Source organism: Fundulus heteroclitus, chromosome 11 (assembly GCF_011125445.2).
Source record: "Fundulus heteroclitus isolate FHET01 chromosome 11, MU-UCD_Fhet_4.1, whole genome shotgun sequence".
Lineage (NCBI taxonomy): Eukaryota > Metazoa > Chordata > Actinopteri > Cyprinodontiformes > Fundulidae > Fundulus > Fundulus heteroclitus.
The window spans coordinates 12778098-12803038 of NC_046371.1; the positions used below are offsets into that span (position 1 = coordinate 12778098).

The window sequence follows — 24941 nt, forward strand, 5'->3', positions numbered from 1 at the left end:
GCAGAGCTAAAAGGGTCACCTTTTGCCATGGCTTTGAAGACTGTGGCCGGAGAGTACAGAGCCAAACAGAACAGAGAGAAAACATGTTTTTCTTTCAAAGGTTTGGTTGGCAGGGCTTTTTTATCTGTCTATCTGTTGGGCTGCCTCTTAGCCTCCACATTCCTTTCACTTTTCTGTCTTGTCCCATTTTCCCCCATATCTTTGTCTGCATTGTTCCCCGTCAGCCTGACTTTTCCTCTGTGAAGATAAGATGAATCTTTAATGACTCACAGTGGAAACTTTTGCTAGATGCAAAAGTCGTGAAATAAAGCTGAGGGGGAAAATATAAACATGAAAACAGAGTGTAAGAAATGGTGGCTCCGTGAAGCTATCTGAGTGCTTAAGTGAAGTTAAAATGTTTACTTTAAAAACTTGTCATGAGCCTGGAAAAGTTTATTTCTCATCAAATATTTTTTTACAATGTTGCACAGTTAAAAACTAACATAATATTTTAGTTCCACAGAACAAAATCTTAAAGCATAGTCAGCAACCCTGAGTTGTTTGTAACTTGATAGAAATGTTGACTTTGATCTGTAAAATTGGTGGTTTGGTTCAGTTCATTGAAGCGTCCTGATATATTAAAGAATTATTTTTGTTCTTTGACAATGTATTTTGGGAAAAACGGGTTAGTTTTAAACTAAGAGCAACATGTATGCTCTTGCTCTGTTATTATGTTTGTCACATAAAACAGAGAACCACATGTGTTATTTTGCTATAACTTGTTTTAACTTGTGGTGGGAACCTATGACAATGTGTTGTAGGAAAGAAAGACTGATTCTGTATTTTTTATTTTGCTTATATTTGCTGTATTTTGAGTTTGCAATGTTATTTTGCTTCACACACTGCTGAGATGCTGGGAACGTTTTTTGTTTTGGAAAAATGTTTTGGAAACATGTTTTGGAAACGGGACGAACAGATCAGCTGAGAGAGAGAGAACTGGCCACTCTCGCTCCCATCTGATACTTTGTTTATGGGTATAAAAAGGAGGGAACCACCTTCAGTCGTTGAAGTCTGCCGTGGGTTTCGTGCGGATGCGTGGCTGCGTGGATTGTGCTCTTACCAGACTGACCGGCTTCCCAGTTCTGTGCCAGGGTAAGGGATGGAACATCACGCTTGTCTGGAAGCAATGTTGCTTTAAGTGCTTGCTACCTTGCGTGTGCAAAGTGCTTGCTGTTTTGTGTTGCTGTATTCTGTGGGGATAATAAATATGGGCTCTACTATCCTAGCTGAAGCAGTGTTTGTGTTTTTATTTGTGTCTTGCTGATCTCTTCCGAATCTGAATAAAGATTTCATAAAATATGTCCTTTGTCAAAACACTAAACCAAAGGAACATTTTTTTCATTTCTAATGACTAGTGGTTGTTTTTACAAGAACGACACCCCATGCAAACCCAGTTTTCTGCTGCCTTATAGATGCCCAGATACATAAGCGCTCATTCAGGGCACAACTGACACTTCATCATAATGCTCAACAAGCTTTTAACACCTCTGCTGTTGGCAACTTCATTTCTGCTCTACAAATAAGATCTTTATAAGTATTAGGGGAACCACCTGGGATTTAGATGTATGGTGATTTGTCAAAATTTACAACAATTGCCCTTGCTGTTAGGTATAAGTATTGAACCCAAACCAGAATTCTTTATGACACCTGAAATTACAGCTAAGATGAATCCTACAAATCCTGACACCTGATGTTGAAAGTATGGCACTTCACTGGGAACTCATGCCCACATATTTTGGACATGTCCAAAGGTTAATCATTTTTGGAGTGGTCTTTTTACTGTACTCAATGCCATATTTCAGCAGCCGCTTGTTAAAAAAAATAGAACACAGCTCGCCATCTTAGGGTTCAGTTCCTAAAGGTTTTGGAGGTAATAGGAGAAAATATCCATAGAGAATTTTACTGACTGCTGCACTTAAGTGTATTATTATTAAATGGCTGAGTCCAAATCCACCCACTTACACTATGTGGACTAAGAAAGGAAGAGAGATATATCGGATGGAGAAGATCACTTACACCTTAAGACTACAGAGAGAGCCTTTCATGGAGTCCGATGGAGACTTATTTCAACAAAGCATGGCTTAGCTTTATTCTGACTCTTCTTTCGTTTTATTTATTTTTTCTATATTATTTCTATTGTCTGTATTGTTTACTATTAAATGTACTTGTTCAACAGTAAATGTCTCTAAGTGCTGACTACCTTGCATTTCTAATGTACAGGTTGTATTTATTGAGGTTTACAGATGTTATAAAATATTGCTTTAAATACCATTTCTAAACACATTTTACTGTATTTCTATATTGTACATTCAGTGGGGCTTTTCTATTTCTGCAGTGGAACAGTATTATTGCATTATTATTCATTTGCAAACAACATCCATGTCTGAAGAACATAGTTGATGTTTTTGTTGCTTCTTTTATTAAGCTTTCGTGGGAACAATAGTCAGAGATAATACAAGAACGAAGTAGAGGCAAGATAAAGCCACACACAAAAGTTAGTTGGCCTCTTACCAGGAAAAGCTGCTGTGGCATGAGTGGAGAGATAAATTGTGGAAAAATGAGCAGAAGCAGAGTGTATTGTTTACTGAAGTGAACCTGTCAGTAGTTGAGTCTGTAATGTTACTATAGTGTAATGAAGGTTTGGTATACTTATGTGTTGTTAACATTTCATCCTGTGATGTTATAGCAATGAATAAATATCTGTAAAGAACGTAAGACTAAATTATATAGGACCCTTACATTCAGTAAATTACATGAAGTGACAAGATAGCATTACACAACTTTTTGGAATGATACTTACCCTGTATGCTATGGGGTAATTGGGTTATAAAACAGATACAGTCCATTCCTACCAAATATTGTTTGTGAATTCACACAGTCAAACTTACGTTTATTTTTATTATTATTTTTTTGTGTGCTTGTTTTTTATTTAGTTTTTTGATGAAGTATTGAATGTCTAATTGACTTCCTGTCTTTGATAGATCCCAGACCAGCTGGATAACTCTAGGATCAGACCTCTGTGTGCATCATAGCATCTGCTTCTGAGCTTCTCCCTCCCCACCAAAAAAAAATATTTTAAAACTCTGGCAACATATGGGTTGTGTCATTTCCTTGCTGCAAAATAAATGCTGCAACAATCAGACGTGTGGTCCCTATTATAGACAAGAACCAAATTATGTCAAATGCTATACTGCTGGGCTCAACATCAATTTTCTATCAGTTTGTTGTTGCGGTTCACTTGATCAGAGTGAAACTTTTTTGTGTTCTTTCATCGTATCTTTTTTCATACCCGCAGTGCTACACTCACCCAATTTCCCTATGCTTCAAACACAGTCTCTTGGATCTTTCCCTCTGATCAGCATATGTATTTACCTCCCTCGCCCCTTCCCCTTCATCCCCCACGTGGTCAACCTCCGCCCGACACAGTCGTCTCCTACTTTGTCAGCAGTGAGATCAAAGCATCAAGACGTGGGGTATTTAACCCATCAGTGGTCCTGCTGATCAGCACCTTTTAAAGCCCTGCTGGCTGACTGACAGAAGCTGATATTAACCCAGACACACACACACACACACTCGCACACATAGTTCTCAGGAAGAAGTGGAGCGATGACTGTAAAATAGGTGATAGAACACATAAAGCAAGACATGTTTTGTTTGGTTAAACCGCAATATATCTTTGTCAAACAGATGCTCATCTGGCATTTATTTTCGGTTTATAACACTTTAAAAAGACATGCACACACAAGCAGAAACAGAGGGCAGGTCACTGGTCTTTAAAACTCAAAAAGTGCTGATCCCTGCCATTGATTGATATCTTCCATCTGCCCAATGGAGCGAATGCATGCATAATCACAATTACAGAAGGCTCTAATCTTTAATCTAAGGCAGATTCATTTTTTGTCAAAGCCTTTCATCTATATTCATCAGCTCTTTGAAGCTGAAAAGGTTGGTTTCTGGTCAGGTCAGATGCTGCCATAAAACCTTTGCAACACAATCTCTTACTCTGTGTTCACTGTCCTGTCTCTGTCTCTTCATAAACGATGCATGGTCACACCTATCTCCATTGAATTCAACCAGCTAGAGACTTCCAAAAGTATTCATATGCCCTAAACCATCAACGTTTTGTTGCATTGTGGGCGACAGTGGGACAAGAGTTAGGGAGTTTGTAACTGGCAGGTTACCGATTCAATCCCCTGCTCTGACCGTCTCAGTCGTTGTGTCCTTGGGCAAGACTCTTCCCCTGCATCGCCTGCTGGTGGTGGTCAGAGGGCCGATGTATGGCAGCCTCATTTCTGTTAGTCTGCCCCACATCAGCTGTGGCTACTAACATAGCTCACCCACCATCAGGGTGTGAATGGATGAATGACTGACTATATGTAAAGGGCTTTGGAGTCGTCGGACTTGATAAAGCTATGTACAAGCCATTGACATTAAAGTCATAAACTTCAGTGTATTTTATTGGTGTCATAAGCACTAACAAAAACTAATTCTATAATACTTCTATAATAACTGTGAAATAGAAGGAAAGGGATGTTTTCTAAACGTTATTGTAAATAAAAATCTAAAGAGCAAATCTTTTGGGGCATGTTTTGGCCACCCTTCCACATATAAAGTCTCAAACCTTTAACCACTCCAATTTGCAAAATAGCTCAAGCTCAGTCATATTGAATGGAGAGTGTCTGAACATACATTTGCCACAGATTCTGGGGGAATGTGCTTTGCGTTGGCCAAAACTATTGCCTTTTAGCATTGATTCTACGTTTAGGGTCATTGCCCCGCTGAAAGGTAGTGATAAAAGACTTGACAATGGGTCAAGTATTTCATGCAGTCTCTAACAAGTTTTCTCTCAGGGTTGTCCTGCATTTAAATCTATTAATCTTGTCATGAACTCTGACTAGCTTCCCTATAACTGCTGGGGGGAAAAATGGAGCTATACAGCATGGTACTGCCACCACCATATATTACAATGGGGATGGGGGTGATGTGCAATGTTGCACAAAAATGCATTTTGGACATAGACCATTGTGTTAAATTATGGCCTTATCTAACCAGAAGGCCTTCTTTCACATGTTTGCTTTATACACTGCATGGCTTGTGGCAAACGGCAAACATGCTTTCTTTTAACAATGGCTTGTTCCCTGCCACTGTTCCATAAATGACGAATTTGTTGAGGGCATGACTGATATTTGCCCTATTGAGAGATTCTCCCACTTGAGCTGTGGATCTCCGCAGCTCCTCCAGAGTTATCATGGTCCTATTGGCAACTTCTCTGATTAATGCCCCTCTTACCATTCTTGTCAGTTTAGGTAGACAGTGAAGTCATGGCATTTGTCAGTTATGCCACAACGTGTGTGTCTTTGGATAACAGAATGAACAGTGGTATGTCAGATGTTCGAAGCCTGAAACATTGTTTAACCTAACCCAGCTGTAAACCTCTACTCAACTTTATCTTTGACATGCATTGCTTGTTTTTTGGTCTTCATAATTCTGACCCTAGAACCTCTGAGGCCTTCACAGAGCAGTTGCATTGTTAGATCAACTTAAACAGGGTTAAATCTGAATGTATGGCACAAAACTGAGGTTTTTACACATTTAAAAACCAGGCTTGTTTTCGCTTCAAATTCACAACATACACTACTTTGTGTTTTTCTATCACATCCTATTAAAAAAACACTGAAATCTGGGGTTGCAAAGAGAGAAATAGGTAAATAATACTTTTGAGAAGTACCTTAGTTTTGCTAAGTATGCTGTATTTAAAGTGGAATCTAAATTTTGTTTGTAAAAATAGCTACATCATCACATTTCACTGAGTTCCCTTGCAGTAACATTATTTCAATTTCAGAGTAGTTTCATCATAAATGGGGTGCCTTAATAACTCTTGAAAGAGCTGCCAAGGGGCCACAAATTAGCACATTTTTTAACTCTTTCATCAGATGTTCCAAAGTCAGCTGGTGTTTTAAAGTGACAGCAAAGCTGGTAAGAAAGACACCGTCTACCCACGAGGGACAAAAGAAAATTAAATCAGAGCCCTTGAGGTCCAAACACTAGTTGACCTACGCTTTTGAAAACATAATTTCTAAAGATAGTTTGTGTGCATTAACTGTGTTAAAAAGTATTGTTTTCTACTCTGCCGTTTTCAAACACACACAAAAAAAACATCTGTGCTGCTTTTTTTTTTTTATCAGCTTCTTTCATTTCAATTTATGTTGTAAATTTAAATGTAAATCTGATGTGACAGATCAAAACTTTTAAAACTTCAACAAGCCTCCTTAAAGAGCTCAGCACCCCTTATCAACCCAGACCTTCTGTGTCTTTTGAAGTCTTTTACCTCAACCTCCCCTTTAGATGGGCTTTATTTTTAAAGGGCACTGACTAAAACTGTACCTGAAAAACTGCTACAGCGATATGAGTGTTGCAGGAAGGGTTGTTTGTGTGTAAATAAGGCTGTATTTTGCTCATGACCTCTACAACCTTAACTGAAAGATCTCGTCGGATAAACTGCCATGCCCAGCAAATATCGACTAATCCATTTGGCTGTGATGATTGAGTTATTGATGAGACAGTATGGAGAGGAATACGGCTAGAGAAATCGTATATCCACAACTTGTAAAACCTTTAAACAGACCTCCTTGTTTACTTTCATGGGCTACATTCACTTTTCAGAAACCCACTGCTGGAGGGCAAACATAGAAGTACAATACATAGAATTTCACAGTCAGTTTCACTGCCAAGAGGGATAGCATAGTGCTTTAGATCACTGAAAACAACTACACGTGGCTGACCACTTATTTCCAATACTCCCCCGTGGTTTTTCTTGCCGTGAAGAAATGTAACATCTATATTTTAAAGTTACTAAAGTAAGAATGTTTGTTACCTTTAGGCATCCTTACATCTGAAACTAAATCCAGAAGTGTGAATATTGTCTATTTATCTTACTTTAAAAAAAAATCCTCTGGGAGGTACAGAATTGATGTCAGAAACCAAGTGGGGACAGAAAAAACATTATCAACTTGTCAGCTGGAAAACTAATCTGTGAAGGATTGCAGTGGCAAAAAAAAAACAGCAACAGAGAATCAAGGCTATTCTGTTAAAAGTGAGCAAAGCATGACGGAGAAACATAAACTCCAGGATAAAACACTCTGAATGACTCATTGACATTTACGTCTGTTTAAACTACACTCAATGATGTGTATCTGCTCATCTTCTTTTTTTTCCCTCTCACTCTCGTTCAACACTGAGGAAAATAGGCAAGAATTTGTTAGCTTCAGGTTCATGAGTTGTCAGATCCTTTGTTAGCAGATGTGAGAACAGACTCAGCACATCACCAATTAGGCATTGTCAGCAGGAGGCCGGACACAACTTGTTGTTGCAGCAGAAATTAATTAAAATGTCTAACCAAGCTTAACAATGGCCCATATTTTTTTATAATCACGGTTCATGTTGTCACGGTCCATTCAGAAGTCATCTGTTGTGAATGACTTGTCAAGATCTGCATCTTCACCCTGTGAAGTTTTGAATGCAAAAGTAATTACTGTTTTTTTTTTTTTTCAGAACAATTCGTCGGTAAATTAGCCCCGACTACATGACAAAAACACGGGCTGATTTGAGTCATTTCACAACATTAACCTTTTGGTTGTTAACAATTATGAACTGCTCCGGCTGACTGATATTAAGAAGCGATGTTTCCCGGTAATGACTTTCAAAGTCATGTTTGATAATGTTTGGCCCTAAACTACGAGAAAAGACATAACAGGAAAAATTTAATTTTTTCAACTTGGTTTTGATAATACACATATTTTCTGTACCATAAATATTGTAAAGATGAAACAATCCAACTACTTAGAGTGGTAATTATCATAGTTTTGCTTGTAGCTTCAAGAACCAGTTGTGTCCAGCCTCCTGTTGGCAATGTCTAATTTCATTAAGCTACATGTATGGAGGACAACAGTAAGGTGAGGTATTGTAACAGGCTGCACTGCATTCAGAGATGTTCCTTAGATTTAGCTCTCCTTGATTATGTATCACACTCAGTCATGTTCAGTACAGTATTTTATTCCAAGACAAATCTCAAGTCTTGTGTTTCAAGTCTAAGTCAAGTGTCATATGATCTAATCTGCTTATAACACTGCGTCGTTGTAGAGCAGTGCATACAAAATTATCTTTAGGCCTGATTTAACACATGAACATGTAGCCTCTTCCTTCGCTGTTTAGAATAAGAAATTTGCTGTATAAACAAACTTTTAATAAATGTTGTAAATAGTTTTGGAGAAAAAAAAAACAAGACTTGAAAACTACCGGTAACTTATTTTACTGTCGCCCATTACAGAGAACCTATCTACGACACATGACTGAGTGTAACGTTACCATGATAACTAGTGACTTGTATACACTACAGCAACTCAGAGGAGATAACATTAATCATTTATTCATTATCTACACGAACAGGCTTTCATATCAACTCAGGAATCTGGCTGTATTTCTGTAACAAGAAGCTTTTACATTTATTTATTTATTTGAAAATCTATCTCCCTTACTATCTTCTTCACATTATGATTTTGGCCACAAAAACTTAGAACATCAGTCCTCTTTTTCACAATTCTAATTGTTTTGCAATATATATTTACACTGATTCTGGCCAGGTTAGGGCGAAAAGCTGTATCCATTTAGCCATTTTCTGATTTATGAAGATCAACACATATCTACGTTGCTTTAACAGCATCTCTTTTATATATTTTCAATATGACGTGTGATCAAGAGAAAGAGTCTCCTGTGTCGTATCCCAGGAAAACAGAAAGTATTGGATTACTAATTAAGTTAAACATTTAGATTCACTTTCAAAAAGGAAAGTATGTATTGAAAGTACTTCAGTTGCATTTTTTTATAAGAATTTGAAAGGGTCCTGCTAGTTGTGGCACTGGTGAATAGGAAAAAAGTGGATTTTTATAGTTTTTAGGTAAGTGTGCTTAAATTATGTGTCATTATGTCAATGAAAGTTCATATCTTAAACTATGGTTGCCACTAAGAGTAGATGGGGGTAGAATTGGCTGGAATATACCATAAAATACTGAAAAATACTTCCTCTATGTGTAATTACCTTAGTAATAGATGAATGAACAACCAAACACTGCATTTTGTACACAGATTATGGCAAGGTCATTAGGTTAATGAAGCTGGCGAAAAGCCATCTTGGACAGAATAATAACCAGCTGCCCTTTTTAATTTCCTACAATGAAAATGTGTTTAAATGTGATTGAAAAAATACAATGACACCATTAGATTCTGAACAACAGATTGGCAGGTGCTTATAGTTTGCTTTATTCTTAAATAAATGGGGTGTTTTCATCATACTTGTATTAGTTTTACTTCTTTTAACATGGCTTTTGGCAAGAAATCTTCAATGTACTTCGGTTTCTTTGCTTAAAAAGATCCTGCATACACAGTAAAAACAAAAAAAAAAGGTACATGAGGGAAGAATGGCAGAAAAAAAGATATTAAAGTTTATCCAGAGTAAAAGCACTCAATGTGCCAGATAGTCAGTTGTGTAACAATTACCTTGAAGTCCATGAACATCTTCGAGATAATTGCCTTTTTGTCACAGAAACAGAGGTCTCCTGGTGTGGGATGACAGCTCTGCTCAGATACACAAAAACGCACATGTAGACCCAGTTTGCATGAAGACAGAAAAGGCAAAAATGTCCAAAAATAAAGAGACAAAAGTCTTTGCAGACATAAGAAAAACTAAAAAGAAAGAGAAAGGGATGCCTGCTAAATACACGATGAAAAAGAATTAGGAGTGGATATAACTGGAGGATGAAAAACCATCCTAGGGGAATTGAAGAAAAGTTGAAAGGGGAATGAGAAGCAGCATGAAGCAGAAGAAAACTAACTTAAGATGAAAGAAAAATAGAAAAAAGATAGAACAGTGACAGAAAGACAGTGAGAAGGAAGATGTGAGGAAAGGACAATTAACGTCTCCTGCAGATTCACTGCCACCCTTAGGGACACAGCAAGAACAGAGAGGACTGGGGGGCCAAAAGTAATCTCAAAAAAGAAGGAGGGCTAAACGGGCCAAGGGGAGTTGGGTTCTTTAGGTCGTATTTTTTACACAAAAAAAGTTAATTTTCCTTAAGGCTTCAGCAGTGAAAATTCTTTTTTGATCAAAAGTCAGAAAACAAAACAAGCAGCAGCGAACATTGGAAGGACAGGGAAAAACAATACAGAAGGAAAGGAACAAAAGCAATGTTTCACAGAAAAGAGATAAGAGGCTTGATCAAAGAGATGTGCTGAGAAGTTTATTGAGTTTTATATTGTGAGAATTTGTATTTGTATGTTTATGAAGAAATAAACCCACCTGGGAGTGAATTTGAAAATTACATCCATTTCATTTTTAAGCGAAGCACCCAATTTATTATGGAATATATCGCTCAATGTGTAATGATTCTACTGCAGGGGTCACCAACATGGTGCCCGTGGGCACCAAGAAGTAGCCCCCAAGGACCATGTGTGGTGCCCTCAAGCCAAATTCACCAGTGGGCTACATTTAAAATGTTATTTTAGTCTGTTACTCTTCCATTGTATAGAATATGAGTTTCACATTCTGAGATAACTGTCAAATATTATTTCATTTTTATGCATTTGTTTGATCATACCTATATGCAGAACTTGAGCGAAGTTTGCCAACTAAGCACCAGCAAAGAGACTGGTAGCCAAGAAGAAGAGCAGACTTTCTGACCACATCTTGAAGAATCTGTCCAAGATGAGTGCAAAGTTTTATTTGACAATGCCCTTAACTATGGAATTGACAAAGTACATATATCAGGAAGGGGTCAACCAAGATTAGTAGTTATTTTTTAATTTTCTTGTTTAATCACTTGGATTACATGTTCCTTTTGACAGCACTGTCCACTGTATATAGACAACCGTATGGGGGTAATTGTTGCTAAGCCTCCACTGGATACACTGCTTTTTGTTGTCCAGTTTTGTTATCCTACATCAGTTTTCCTCACATATCCCTGCAACTTGAGCTTGGATGTACATTTACAATTAAGTTTATCAATAACATGCCTCTGTAGTTTGACTTTTTGCACCATTACAATAGTTATAGGCAACCAGTCATCATATCTTCTTATTGCTCAGTGTTACACATATAGTTCCTTAATATATTTGTATTGCACTAAAATGTGACCATTTTCAATGGGTATACATGCGAGTGAAACACGTAGCCTATCCCAAATTGTTTTTAGGTTAGTGTACTATAGGCCCCTGTGGTACGGCCTAGCCGTTTCCCCTTAATAGCATTTTTTTCTTAAATTACTTTTAAACTTTAAGTAGTTTTGAAAGTGGTACTTTCATACTTTAACTTGAGTCAAAACCTTGAAATGATATCTCAAATTGTGCAGAATTGTTTTTAAAACCTAGTATCCATACTTCTACCCGAGTAATAAATGTAAATACGTTTGACACCTCTACATCTGGTAGAGCAACGCAGAGCATGAAATCAAACCATCAATAAGTAATAAAAACAAGGAGCATGCATACCTACGAGGGCCGTGTAGAGAGAGGCAAGGAAGAAACAGGTGAGAGCAATCAGGTGGAGATGAGGTAGAGCAGATACTAATAAAGACAAATGAGCTGAGGGGACGAGTGTAATGAACAGGAAGTGAACGGAGAAAACACATGGAAGAAATAATACACAATTTACAAAGAACACAAAAATTAACTAAGAACCTAACAGTTGAATGTATGAACTAAAATGACAACAATTGGAAAACAAAAGAGACTAAAAGAAATGCAAAACTCAAACACATAAGGATTGTGACATTCTGTAAATAGCCTCTCATTTAAATAACAGTAATGATAACAACAGCAAATTCATAGTTATCATTGTTCTACTCTTTAGTTTTTCTTAGTGGGTATATGGAATAGATCAGGGAGAAAATAAATAACACATTTCTATAGTTGTGAATTGTGCTACTTTAAAACAGCTACGACAAACCAATACCTCTTCTGAAGCTCCTGAGGGAACATTGTGTTTTTAAGTGAAATGCTTCAAAACGAGTGGAGAACAAGAGCTCATTACATGAAAATTCTGTGTGAGTCCAGCGCTGAGCTGTCACTCTTCTAGTGTCACAAAATGTGTGTTTGTCTTCATGACAAACTATATGCCTTCCCACCAACGAATACAGCACAACTGTTTTATCAGCCTTGTAATGTTTCGCTTCACACCCAGCGGTGAAAACGGATTTTCTTTTAACGTTCTTTTAATGGAACATGTTCACTACCTCAGTCATTGACCCACAGTGCATGTTGTACACAAGAAACTACAAAATGCTTTAAAGCACATCAGTTGCTGAATCATCCACTTGGGAAAGAAGAATCGAGAAGGAAAATATTAACTGGGCGATAGTTCAGATTTCAAATTTCCTATTGCTCTGATAATTTTTTCAATTTTACAATATGACGGTTCACATACCACAGGTATTTCAAAGAATATTGTGAAAAAGCTCAATGCATAATGTCACTCATTTCAGAAAGTAAAACTCATAGAACATAAAGATTAATTGTAAATAAACTCAAATATTTTAAGCCTTTATTTTATGTAATATTCATTATATTTATTTAAATTATAATATTCAGAAAATGTCAATGTTACATTGCATAAAAACACGGATATTAAAAAAAAGAAAGCCTGTCTTCTGAAAAGTATGTTTATTTCTATCCACTCAGTAGGTGGTTTGGCCTCCCTTTGCTTGAATTACTGCATCATCTTCCTTTTGACAATACCCCATAGATTCTTTACAGGGTTCAGGTCGAGCCAGTTTGCTGGCCAATCAAGCAGAGTAACACCTGGGTCACGGAAGCAGCTTTTGGTACCTTTGGCAGCGTGGGCAGGTGCCAAGTCCTGCTGGAAAATGAAATCAGCATCTCATTGGCTCACATCTCATTGTGAGCCGAAGGAAACATGAGATGCTTGGAAATTTCCTGGTGGATGGCTGTGTTGACTGTGGATTCCAGAAAAAAAAACAGTGGACCAATTCGAGCAGATGACACGGCAACCAAAACCATAAAGAATCCACATCGATGTGGATTCTGTGTCTCTACAGTGTTTCTCTAGACTCTGGGGCACCAATGGGGCACTGATTTCTAATTGACACGCAAACCTCTACCTTTATATAAAAAGAGCACTTTCCACCACTGAGCAACAGTTTTTTTTTTCCCTTTCCCCAGGTCAGACGCTTCTGATGTTGTCTGAGAGGATTGACAGTAGCTTGTAGTGCATATGTGGAATCCGTCTTTGCGTAGTGGCTCTTGATAGGCTGGATCCTATCTCAGTTCACTCATTGTGAAGCTCCTCAAACTCATGGATGGACTTTTTCTTGACAGTCCTCTCAAGGCTGTTGTTATCCTTGCTGTTTGTGCACCGTTTTCTATCACACCTTTTCGTTCCACTCACTTTTCCATTGATATGCTTGAATACAGCACTCTGTGACAAGTCTGCTTCTTTAACAATAAACTTTTCTGGCCTTCCCTTCCTTGATGATTGTCTGTTGGGCAGCTGGCAAGTCAGCTGTCTTCTGAACAACTGGAAATGTCATAACATGAAACTTATGGATTTAAGAAAATCCATTTTTTAATCTTTTGTTATATTCTAATTTTGTGAGACAGTATAGTTTGAGTTTTATCTTTAAGCCATAATCCTCAAAAAACATTAAATATTTTGGTCTATGTTTAATGACTCTATGTGATTAGAGTATCACTTTCTGAAATGTGTGACTAAATCTATATTTTACAAGATATTTAATAAAGATATTTAATAAAGAATAAAGATATCTATATTTATCTTGAAAAATTTTATAATATTACAGCTGTAATATTTGCAGATATTTTGTGGACTGTATACGCCTTTATTTAACCAGGATGTCCACTGACATCAGAAATCTGGCCAAGACAACAGCCGCACAAATCAGAACTATACAAATCATTAAATAATAGAAAATATAAAGTAGAAAAATAGACTAGCAGAAAAACAAGAGGTGGGTAGTACAAGAATTGAACATTACATAAATAAACTGAGGAGTTTGAATACTGAGGAGGGTGATCACTGCAGTGAAAACAAGCAAGCGATTACACTGATGTGTGACAGCTGGAGGACACATGAAACGAGGCAGCTGATGAAGGCCGACATAACAACATACAGATAACAGACAATATCTTCACATAACAAGGCTAAACAGCAGTGAGCTCTAGAGAAATGCAACGTGCTAAATAACTAACATGAATCACAGGTATAACTAAAAGCATTAGAACCAGAACGTGGAACTTGAACTAAAAGTGATGAAACAGACAGCAAAGTCTTGCAGATCATGACAGTAAAATGGAAAAATCATTGTCTGAAAACAACAGCCTGAAACCGAGCACAGTCAGGGGGCTTCAGAAGAAGAGACTAAAGAGTACAGGGCCAGAAACTGTACCCCATGTTGAGGTAGGAAATCCATGCAAGTCTTGTCCCTGATCACCCCAATCCAGGCATGTTGTATGCTTGCATCATCCTCCATTTAAAAAGAGTATTTTATCATTATTATTATTATTATTATCATTATTATTATTATTACTATCTTATCGCACAGCACTAATCACAACTAAAATTGGATTGATAGAAAGCACACGTTTGAGTATGCCACTATGGTGAAGTCTTTAAACTGTTAAAAAAAACAAGAAGTTTACAATTCATCTGAGCCCTTGCTTTGTTTCATTGTGTATTATACAGATTAATTTGAGAACAAATAGTAAAATATAATTGTTCAAGTAAAAGCATATTGAGCATAGATCTTGAAAGAGCTGTGAAGAAAAAAGAGAAGGCTCTCTCTACCTCAGAAGGTTTTTGGGGGGGTTTATCGCTTGAAAAGATTGTTCAGAGTGACAAGAATGTGAAGTTCCACTTCCACAAGTAACCAACAGGAAATGTATATTTATGCAAGGTTAACTTCAGTAGGGATGAAATTATGTAGTAATTCAAGAATAAATCTAAATAATTTCAATGACATCAACACGATGAAGTCACAAAGTGGAACTGTGTGGAATTTAACAGACAAGAACGCAGCTGGATTAAAAATCTTGGAAAAGGGGAATATGGCCTGAGGCTGTCAGAAACGTCTGTGCAAGGTTATTGTTGCTAAAGGAGGTTTTATGAAATATTTACAAAATCTTTTACACCACTGAAAGGACGTTTAAAAGGTCCTTAAGGGCCTGTTAATCTCAACCTATAAATATACCTGGATAAAAAAAGAACATATATACAACCACATAGGTAAGAAATTATATTACATGATTTCTTAAGGCAAAAAATATTGATTTGAATCATTCATTCTTGGCAGCGCTTTTATCTTTATTTCAGTTTTTCTCTTTTACCTCTTTCTATTCTCCACAGCGTAGTTACTGTTTCATTTATTTCCAAGAAATCCAATTTCTCTCCTCAGTCCATCTTCTTTCCAAGTTGATTAAAGTTCAGTCATACCAGTCCTCTGGTCCAGTACTGAACCAGTTACAACAATCACAATAGAGACATTACAGAGTGAGCGCACATAGGTGTAAAATTTGTGTAATAGGTTCAAGTGAAAAAAGTTTAATGAACCTGTTCCTGAGTGATTGTCTGTATATTTTTTAATTTCCTACTGAAGGTTAATGGCCTGCACCTACAATCACACACTTGAACAAAGTGAAGATAAAAAGACTAGTAAAACTCAAACAAGGCTTGCAAAATGTACTTCAGTAAATATTAGAAAGGAACTCAGGGCTGGTTCCAGTTTGCTCAATGACGACGGTTAAAATCCTGTTTACAAGGTACATTAAGGTTGAGAGTATTGAAAGACAGGAAAAAGGATAAAACTCAGGGAAGATTTTGAATTCATTTCTTTGTATCTTTAAAGTTAATAGTTCAAATATATTTTCAACAAATAACAACAAAATAGCACAGAAGTACCAACTTGGAGATAATTCTACAAGAGCACAGTGGCTGTAATCTGCATGAATGTGAGACCGCTCATGGATTACTCCAAATCAGTTTACCCACCCATCCTAACATGGCCAGAGAAAAATTACGCAGCCAATAAGAGCTTATCATAAAAACCATGAGAGAAGGAACCATCAATCAGAAGCTGATGACAGCTGTGTAATTTCACTGCAGCATGGTGCGGGCTTGAGGGTGAGTGTCTGCAGCTGTGTGCGTGTCAATGTGTAGATTATGTGTGAACATATTCCTCCTCTCTGTGGCGTGTGCGAGTCTGTCTGAAAAGGAGGGAGAGAGCCCGTACAGGTCTGCTAGCACTGCGCTTCACGGCCATTGGCACGTAATGAGAGCTTTATGTGTTTTCATTACTTTGTGCCAGACAACAGAATCACACTGACGGCAGTTGGCAGCGACAGGAGCTGGAAGAATGCAGTCAAATCAGATTAAGGAGCTGAGATGTATGGCACTGCAGGTGAGCTGGTAGGCTGACTGCTCAGCTGAGCAGCACCCAAATATTCATGCAGGGACAAAGCACATGCACTGAAAAGCACACATTTATACGATCCAAAAAGGAAAAGGAGAGAACACATAGCATACATGATCTGCCGGGATTAATGACAAAACTTGGCAAAAATCTTGATTTTCATTTAGTAATAAACACTAACATGGTGTTTATTACTAATTCTAAAGGTTATCCTTTTCAGTAACTTGTGTTAATGTGAGTTAGACAAATTACATACGTACTATATGTATGTTACTAGATCAGGACTTGCACAGTGCGGTATACAGATGTTAAATCCCTGCTTAAAGTCCGTTATAAGGAAAATAGCACCACCAATGGGGTAATGTGCATCCTTCTCCCATCTGACGATGGTCCTGTAGAACAGATTGTTTCCAGCTCCTGTAAGAGAGTTACAGTAAAGTTCAATTCAATTCAATAAAATTTTATTTATATAGCGCCAATTCATGAAACATGTCATCTCAAGGCATTTTACAAAGTCAGTAAAGCAGTTTCTTTTCATCCTTGTTGGCAGTATAGGCAGTGCATCAGTCTAATAATCTGAAGGTCATCAGTTCAATGCTCATACGCGGCATGAGGGTAGCTAGAAGAAGGGCTTACTTAAGTAGCTTAGCTGGTAAGCATGTGCTCCTAAGTTCGAGTCCAGCAACTTTCAGACTTTTCTTGAGGAGTGGTGGGCCTGGTGGTGAGATCAGGGCTACTAGATGCCTGGTTTAAATCCCATAGACTGCCACTCTGGGTCCCTGAGCAAGACACTTACCCCAGTCCACTGCTCGCTGAGGCATGGGTTTTTTGTCACTTTGTTACCCTTGATTTTCTGCATGTCAATAGACATTTTTGGAAAAATGTCACAAAAGAAGATATACTTATATACTCCATTAACACTCTGAGGTTAAAATTTTAATAAGAGTTAAGAAGAATGAGTAATGTAACTACACTATTGATCTACTTTTTATGATCAGTAAGTAATTCATTATTAGACATTTCATTCTTTCCATCACTGACAGAATTTCCTCTTTCCAAACATATTTGCTACTTAAATACAGAAATATTGAGATCTTGGTGAATCAAAAGCATAGAAAACACCTGGTCTTACTTTACCCTCCGTTCTTCCCCCGCAGCAATGGAGTTGATGAAGCAGTCACGCAACCGTGGTGGGGCTGATCGATAATGATGATGAGGCACCATGCTGGGAAGAGGTCAAGGCACTGGTGGTCTGGTACAGTGACAACCACCTCAACCTCAATACCAGGAAGACAAAAGAGGTAATTATTGACTTCTGGAAATCAAGTACCACAATGCACTCGGGCCTCAGCATCAATGGAGAGGAAGTGAAGCAGATTAAAAACTCCAAGGCTCTTGAACACATTTCAGAGGACCTGAACAAGACTGTGAGCACCATCCAAATTAATAAAAAAGCTTATCAGTGTCTCTTTTTCATTAGGACTTTAAAGAGGAATAAACTCCCTCCACCTCTGTTAAAAAAAACTTTTATCAGTGCACAATAGAGTGCCCTGACCTATGGGTTTATAGTGTGGTATGACAACTGCACTGCATTCCAGAAAAAAACAACTGCAGCGGGTCATCAGGACGGCTCAGTGGCTCATTGGCACTACAGTCTCACGTCTTGAGGAGATCTGCTTAAGCCATCTTATCCGACGGGCCACAAAGATCAGGAATGACCCTGGCCCTTCCCTGGATGCTCTGTTTTCACCTGCCTTCCCTCTGGCAGACTCAGAGTCATGCGTGCCTACACAAACAGACTAAAACACAACTTCTTCCCCATGACCCGCCCAATCTGCTATTGTACTGGTTTTACTGGCAATTTATATATAAAACATTTCAATAGCATTTTAATATTTATTACTGGCAGTGTGGATGCTACAAGATAAGAGTTATTGCCAAATTGAACTGTGTTGTATTGTCCTACAATGATAATAAAGGCTTATTCTTCTGAAATGCTAGTAAGAGTCCATTACACCATGTCAACCTCTTAATCTTTGAAAGATGAAGGTATGGCCATGATTAAATATCCCCATTAAAGTGAAAAGGTATATATATATATATATATATATATATATATATATATATATATATATATATATATATACAGGAAGGAGGAAAACCTTTCCTCCTTCCTGTGATAATTGTGGCCTGTATGTCTGCATGCTTCCACATTCCTCCTGCTCCTTATAATTAACCTTCAGCTGATGCACCTATGAGCTGCCTCTCGCCACACCACCATCAAGCTCTTCACCTCCACCTATTCCTCCGCCTTTATATACCAGCCTCCAACAGACAGAAGGCGGCAGATTATTGAAAGCCTTGTGTCAGTAGATGTCCAGCGTTTCTTACCTGCCTAATTGTATGACTTTGACCAAGTTCATGTCTTTTGGATTTAACACAACCACAATTCTGCCCCACAGCCAATACTCCTGGCCTAACCCAGGGGTTTGTCTGCACGTCTCTGTCTTCCTGTGTATGACCCAAGCCTGTTTTACAGTTACTCATTGCAACTGTCTGCTGGATTACCCTGGAGTCAAAGGAACCCCTTCACAGAATCATGATCCCTGTCTGGCTTCTCAAAAGGTTAGTGTCTTTAATTCTGGGTTTTATATTTTCCATTGAATCCTCAGCAGCCACTAACCTGCTTTCTTTCCCTGCAGTGGTTCCTCACTGTGCCTCCAGCAGCTTCCTGTTTTGAACCAGTAGTTTTATTGAAATAAACCTTTTGAAATGCTTTCTGTGTCTGGCTGAAATTTTGGGTCTGTGTGGCACTTTACTGCTTTCAGGATGGAGTTAATTTTCTAGTACTCATTTCCAAGCCCTCCACATCCCCGTCTCCCTGAGTCCACTACAGAACTAACCCTAGGGTCATATGAAGAATCTCCTCACTGCTCCTGTGGTTGCTCCTCCTAGGATCTACCGCCTGGACCTCATATCCCATCTCTAAAGTTACTCTCCTACTGAACCATCATCTAACATTCCACCACTGTCTCCCTCTCCTCCAGGAAATAAGGAAGAGGACATTAACAACAAACCATGCCTGCATGAGGGTCTTGCAAGCAAACGGCACAACATAAAGAAGTAATTTGGTCATTAATACATATGATCAACTAGTAAAATTGCAGACTTGAATCATAGGGTGCTCCATACATTTCCAAATGCAGGTTTTACAAATACCTTATATATGACAGCAGCCTAATAAATCTCCTGAAAGGCTTTTGGTTTTGGAGTGCCACCACAAGATTGCCAGTGATCCCTACCTGGCCATCCTTTTAAAAAAAATTGAGGCAAGCGTTTTTAGACACTACTCTCATGAAGAAAAAAGTATTTATACCACTACCACACAAAAAGGCTGCAGAAGTTAAAAAAGAGGAGCAAAAATGCAATATGTTTTTATAGAAAAAGTGACAAATCTTAGGAAAACTGACAGGTTAATAGAAGGTGAGCCCCTTGACACAATACAATATTTAATCTTAGTGGTTCAGATATATCGCTTTGTGGCACAAATATGTCTCTGATGAGTTTGGCCTGCAACCTGCCACATTCGTCTAATTTTTGCCCCAGGCTGAGGACTGCTCTCTATCCTTCTCACTACGAACTGAAATGACTAGCTCAGGGAGAAATGGAGTACGGGGAGCCACACAAATTATTGCTTGTAAATTATGAATGTGGGACTGTTTGAGACAGAAAATAGGTCAAAATGAGGAAAGGAACAAGCCACAGTGTGATTGTACAAAATAGAAAAAACAAAGTGACTTGTAATATGACTGATAAAACTGTTAAAACTCTCAATATCTTTATGAGTTGTGCATATACAGACATGTCAATTAACACTTCTAATTGGTTACGCACCTATGGTATTTCATCTTAATTCCAATAAACATAAATAGGATAAAATTTGTGTGTTCTGCTGTAGAGTTACTTATAATGATACGAAAGGAGTAAAGCAGTTAAATCTGATAGATTCCACTTTAATATTACATTGTTTGAGTGAGATTAAAATCTGGGTTATTTATTTGTTGTATTATCTGTGATGGTTTTCACCAACTCTTATGTTTGGAATAAGAAAACATAAAAAAAAAACTTCATTCACACACTTTATATAGTTTCACTGAACAGCTATTTAGGAATCAGCTTTACTGGCCAAGTATGTGTACACAGGGATTTCTGTTGGAATACGTTGTTTTAAATAAAAATGCTAATTAAAAGGGAATGCACCTCTGGCTTTTGTCTTTATTATTATTCTAAAAGTACTTAATACTTATCTGTATGCGGGTCTGTAGTCAGACCTTTTGGAGGTTGTGTGGTGCATTGTCACCTTCCTCCAGCAGGTTGGGACAGGTGGACAGCCACACAGGTGTTCTTCATGTCCTCCTAATTGGAGGAGCATTTAGCATTTAAGGAGCCAGAAGACAGAAAGAAGCTGTCAGCTCTCCCTGAGCGGTACCTGAACAAACCTTGTCCAAGTTACTCCTTGTTCTCAGCTAGACGTCCGTGCTTCACTTCCAGATACCATTCTTGTCCAGAACCTGGCCTGGATCTTTCACACCTTCTACTCTAGAGAAGGTCCTTAGTTCATATCCCAGTTCCGAACGCCAAGAGACTTCCTGGCCCTTCTGTCGACCTCTGCGCCTCCTGATCCGCTGGCATCCCAAACAACCTACCAGACCAACACTCTCCACCACACGCCGCTGAAAGTTTGGCAGACACAGCCCGCAGCCTACCGTCCCTCTCTTGGGCTCCACCATCCATAAAAACCATAAGTCAGCCTCTGCTTCACCATCTAACCTCCCTGCTTGCTGTTGCTGCTCATCCCTGTCCATTTATCATTTACAGTCCGTGACCAGAGCCCTCCCAGTCGCCCAGTCCCCAGTTCCAGAATCCCTTCATCATCCCCACTACCCAAACGTTTGATAAAGTATTCTTTGCAACCACTGCCTGTCGCCTTGTTTGCTGCTTCAGGGTCAAAATGGAAAACATGAACATGACATTATGCTGTTATTGTTTATGACTTTCCCAATTCTGCACATCTGTTAGCTCAGAATTTGTATGGTTATTAATTATTGATGATGTACTTTTATTATTAATTATTAGATATAGAATAGTAGTAGACACGTGTAGACTCTAAAATGTCTAAAATCATTCTTGTCACCATTTTTATCTCTCTGCGTCTCCCAAAACTCGTGTCTACTTTTTATGCAATCAGGTCAGTCACACTGTCTCGCCAGCGTGTGAGCACTTCCACAAATCCTGCACTCACACGATTGGCAACCTGACCATGCAGGAAAAGCACGATGGGAGTCGGTGGAACAAGGCAGGGGAAAGTGAAAACGGAGAGCACGTCAAAGGCATGTTACACTGGGTAAAAAGACATAGACCAAAAGAGAAGCAAAAAGAATAAGTGAAACAGAATAAGACTTCTTGGTGACGCTACGTCCTCCTGAGACCGCGTCATGCATTTTCGCTGCCTGACAAGCATGTTTTTTTTTTTTTTTTCACAACGATGAACGTTAAGGCGGCGGAGACAGTGAACCAGCACCATCTCGCTCTCTTCTTCAATATGTCCCCTTTTTTTCTCTCACACACATTCATCTCCCAATGGATCCCAGGCCGCTGACTTGAAAAGATGAGCATTTGCATTTCTCTACCCCAGTGTCTCCAAACTCACGTGCAGATTCATGTGACAGAGAGGGTGCACGGCTGCCTGAGTGCACTTGAGTGGGGGTCTGCCTTTGTTTATGTGTGTGTGAGCCTGCAAAGAGACACAGTTCATTTTTCCCATTTGCATGTTTGGGTTTTTTTTATCACATCCAAAGCAGAATGCGTGTGAGCATGTATTTGTATTTTTCACACGTGTTGTATCTGGTTAAGACAGGATTCTCTGTCCCCAAAACATTTTTTATGCTCTCAGACATGGAGCTTAGAGGAGACACAAACAAGTGTGTGTCTTCTCAATGTGGCATATTTCAGCAGAAGTCCTTGTCCTAAGAAACACTACATTTGAAATAAATTGTGAAATTAACAAGGTTTTGAACAGTTAATTAAGGGTTCTTGTACAAAAAACAAGTATAATATAGTGTGTGTGTGTGTGTGTGTGTGGGGGGGGGGGATATGTCACATGGTGACATGGAGGTCCACCTTGGTGACACTGAAAGAACCCTTAAGGTCCTTACCACTCCATAAATCCCTGACACAATGGTACAGGGATTGGGGCTGGGTCAAAAGCAAGCATGCTGAGCCTAGTGCTTAATCCCATTATTGTCATCTCTAGTGTATGCCTGTATCGACGTTAATGTGAAGTGTTGCTGTAAATGATACTGTATATTTCCAAGTGCATTAAAACTAGAGTTTCAGTTGGGGTGCAGGACACGTACGGAAGAGTCTCACACCACAACGGCAAAGCTCTATTTGTCTGTCATGCATTAAAAATAAGTGCCAGATGGGGCCAAGCAAAAAAGGGGACAAGCACTCTAAGGTATCCCCCACTGTGCATGCAGTGTATTGTTGCCTGGTGTTGTTTGTGTTGGGTAGGGTGGGATGGAAACCAAGGCATTGGCACATTTTTGTCGGATAAAACTAAGCTTAAACTTTTCCAGAACTGTGGGTGAAGTGGAAAGATTGTGCAAAGAGGACCGTCGATAGGTCCTTCTGTCAGTGTTCTCCAACCCTGTATAATGCTATAGAAGATCAAGAACCATCCCACTGGCAAAAGAGGTCGTAGGAGGTATTGACTGCAGAGATACCAATAATTGCATCCCAGGGAATTTCCAAAAAAAATATTCATTTGTTGACTTGACTTTCCCCTTACTGAATACATATACAGAGATAAAGGTGGATATTTTTTCATCAGTGTTTTTAGTGTAAGATGCTATGGCTGTAAAAGCACATCTTGGTGTGTCTATAAATATGTCCAATAAAGTACATTCCAGTACTCTTTGCATCCTTCCAGCACTGCCTATTGCATCACTTTGTTCTTCACACTGGCAGATTCCATTAGTTTATATTAATTTATAAAGGCTGTTGTAAGGAGTGTCACTGGCACCAGCTATTGTTCAGGTTCCTGGCCAGCGAGAACATCATGAGCTATAAATCACTGACATTTTTTCATCAGCGTACGCTTCTTTGGCTCTCACGCTACTGTCCACCCTACTACTGATCTAGACATACAAAACAACATTCTCAATCCAGCAGAGCAGATAGATGGCGCTGACCAGAGCGGCCCATGGCTGGTTCGTCAACTACACAGGCTACTCTTATCACCATTTGTCATCACATTCAACAATTTCGTAATAATTTTCATGGTTTTATTCTCTCCTGTTCATTTAAGGTGGTTATATATGCTTTTTGTAATTAGGGTGTAAAATTTTGAAAATGCAACCATCAAAAGGTCCTGTGGCAGAATTCATTAGTGCCTTTGTAACCAGCAGATATGTATTTTTCCAATAAATGTGGCATATTTTTCCTAGGACAAATAAAAAAACTGATTAAACCAATTGTAAAACTTAGTGTCAACACTTAACCCTATCCTCCACATTTGAATTAATATACTTGTTTTTTTTTTTTTCTCTTTTCTCATATAACCTTCAATAAAATCACAAGATGTTAGAACAAGGTTAGAAAGAAGCCAAACTATTATAGCTCTATGGCTCTTATCCCTCCTACCTTCCTATCACACTTGGTCCATCTTAACCATTTTGAGCCTTGAAGCATTCATCAAATTGAGAGCCAATAAATCAACCATATCAGCACCAAGTCAGCGTCCCAGGTGACTGATAATTTGCAGTTTCTTAAACAAAGGACTTATAACTAAACCCAGAAACCTAGAAACACATCCTCTCTAACTTATAGGTAGAAGGAAAAGGTGACGTTCTTAGAGCAGTTAATGGCTATAAATTCTTATCAGTGACCTATAGTACCAACATACTACAAGTCTACTATTCTGAATTCCTAATGCAAACAACTGATATAGACCATAACATATAAACAAATGATACAAATTTACAGTTTGAAGTGCTGTAATATTTGAACAGAAAACCACAGTATAGATTCAGTAAATACGAACATTACATACTGTCTATATCCCTATAATCTTCCCTTTTATCACATTAACACCATAATAATTGAAGGCGTTTGAAAAGTAGGGATGTTATAAAAAGATATCTCCTTCTTTGAACCAAATTTCGCACAACTCAGTTCATCATCCAAAAATAAAAACAGTATTTCACATAGTCTCCCCATAAATCTACCAAGACATGGTCATCCACTTAAACTGAAGAGCTGGGCAAAAAAAAGCATTAGACTTTAATAGCTCAGGTGGGGAAATCTGTCGGCTTGGCAACTATTAGTATGGCACTCCATGAATATGTTTTT

The 24941-nt window shown here is 38.4% G+C and overlaps 1 long non-coding RNA gene across 1 annotated transcript; it reads left to right on the forward strand.

The window, feature by feature from the left end:
• Positions 1–993: 993 nt before the first annotated feature.
• On the forward strand, positions 994–19621 carry LOC118564451. Its single transcript, XR_004931857.1, has 4 exons — positions 994–1131; positions 17687–17830; positions 19069–19154; positions 19577–19621. It is a non-coding gene; the product is annotated as an uncharacterized LOC118564451 (long non-coding RNA).
• The last annotated feature ends 5320 nt before the right edge of the window (positions 19622–24941 follow it).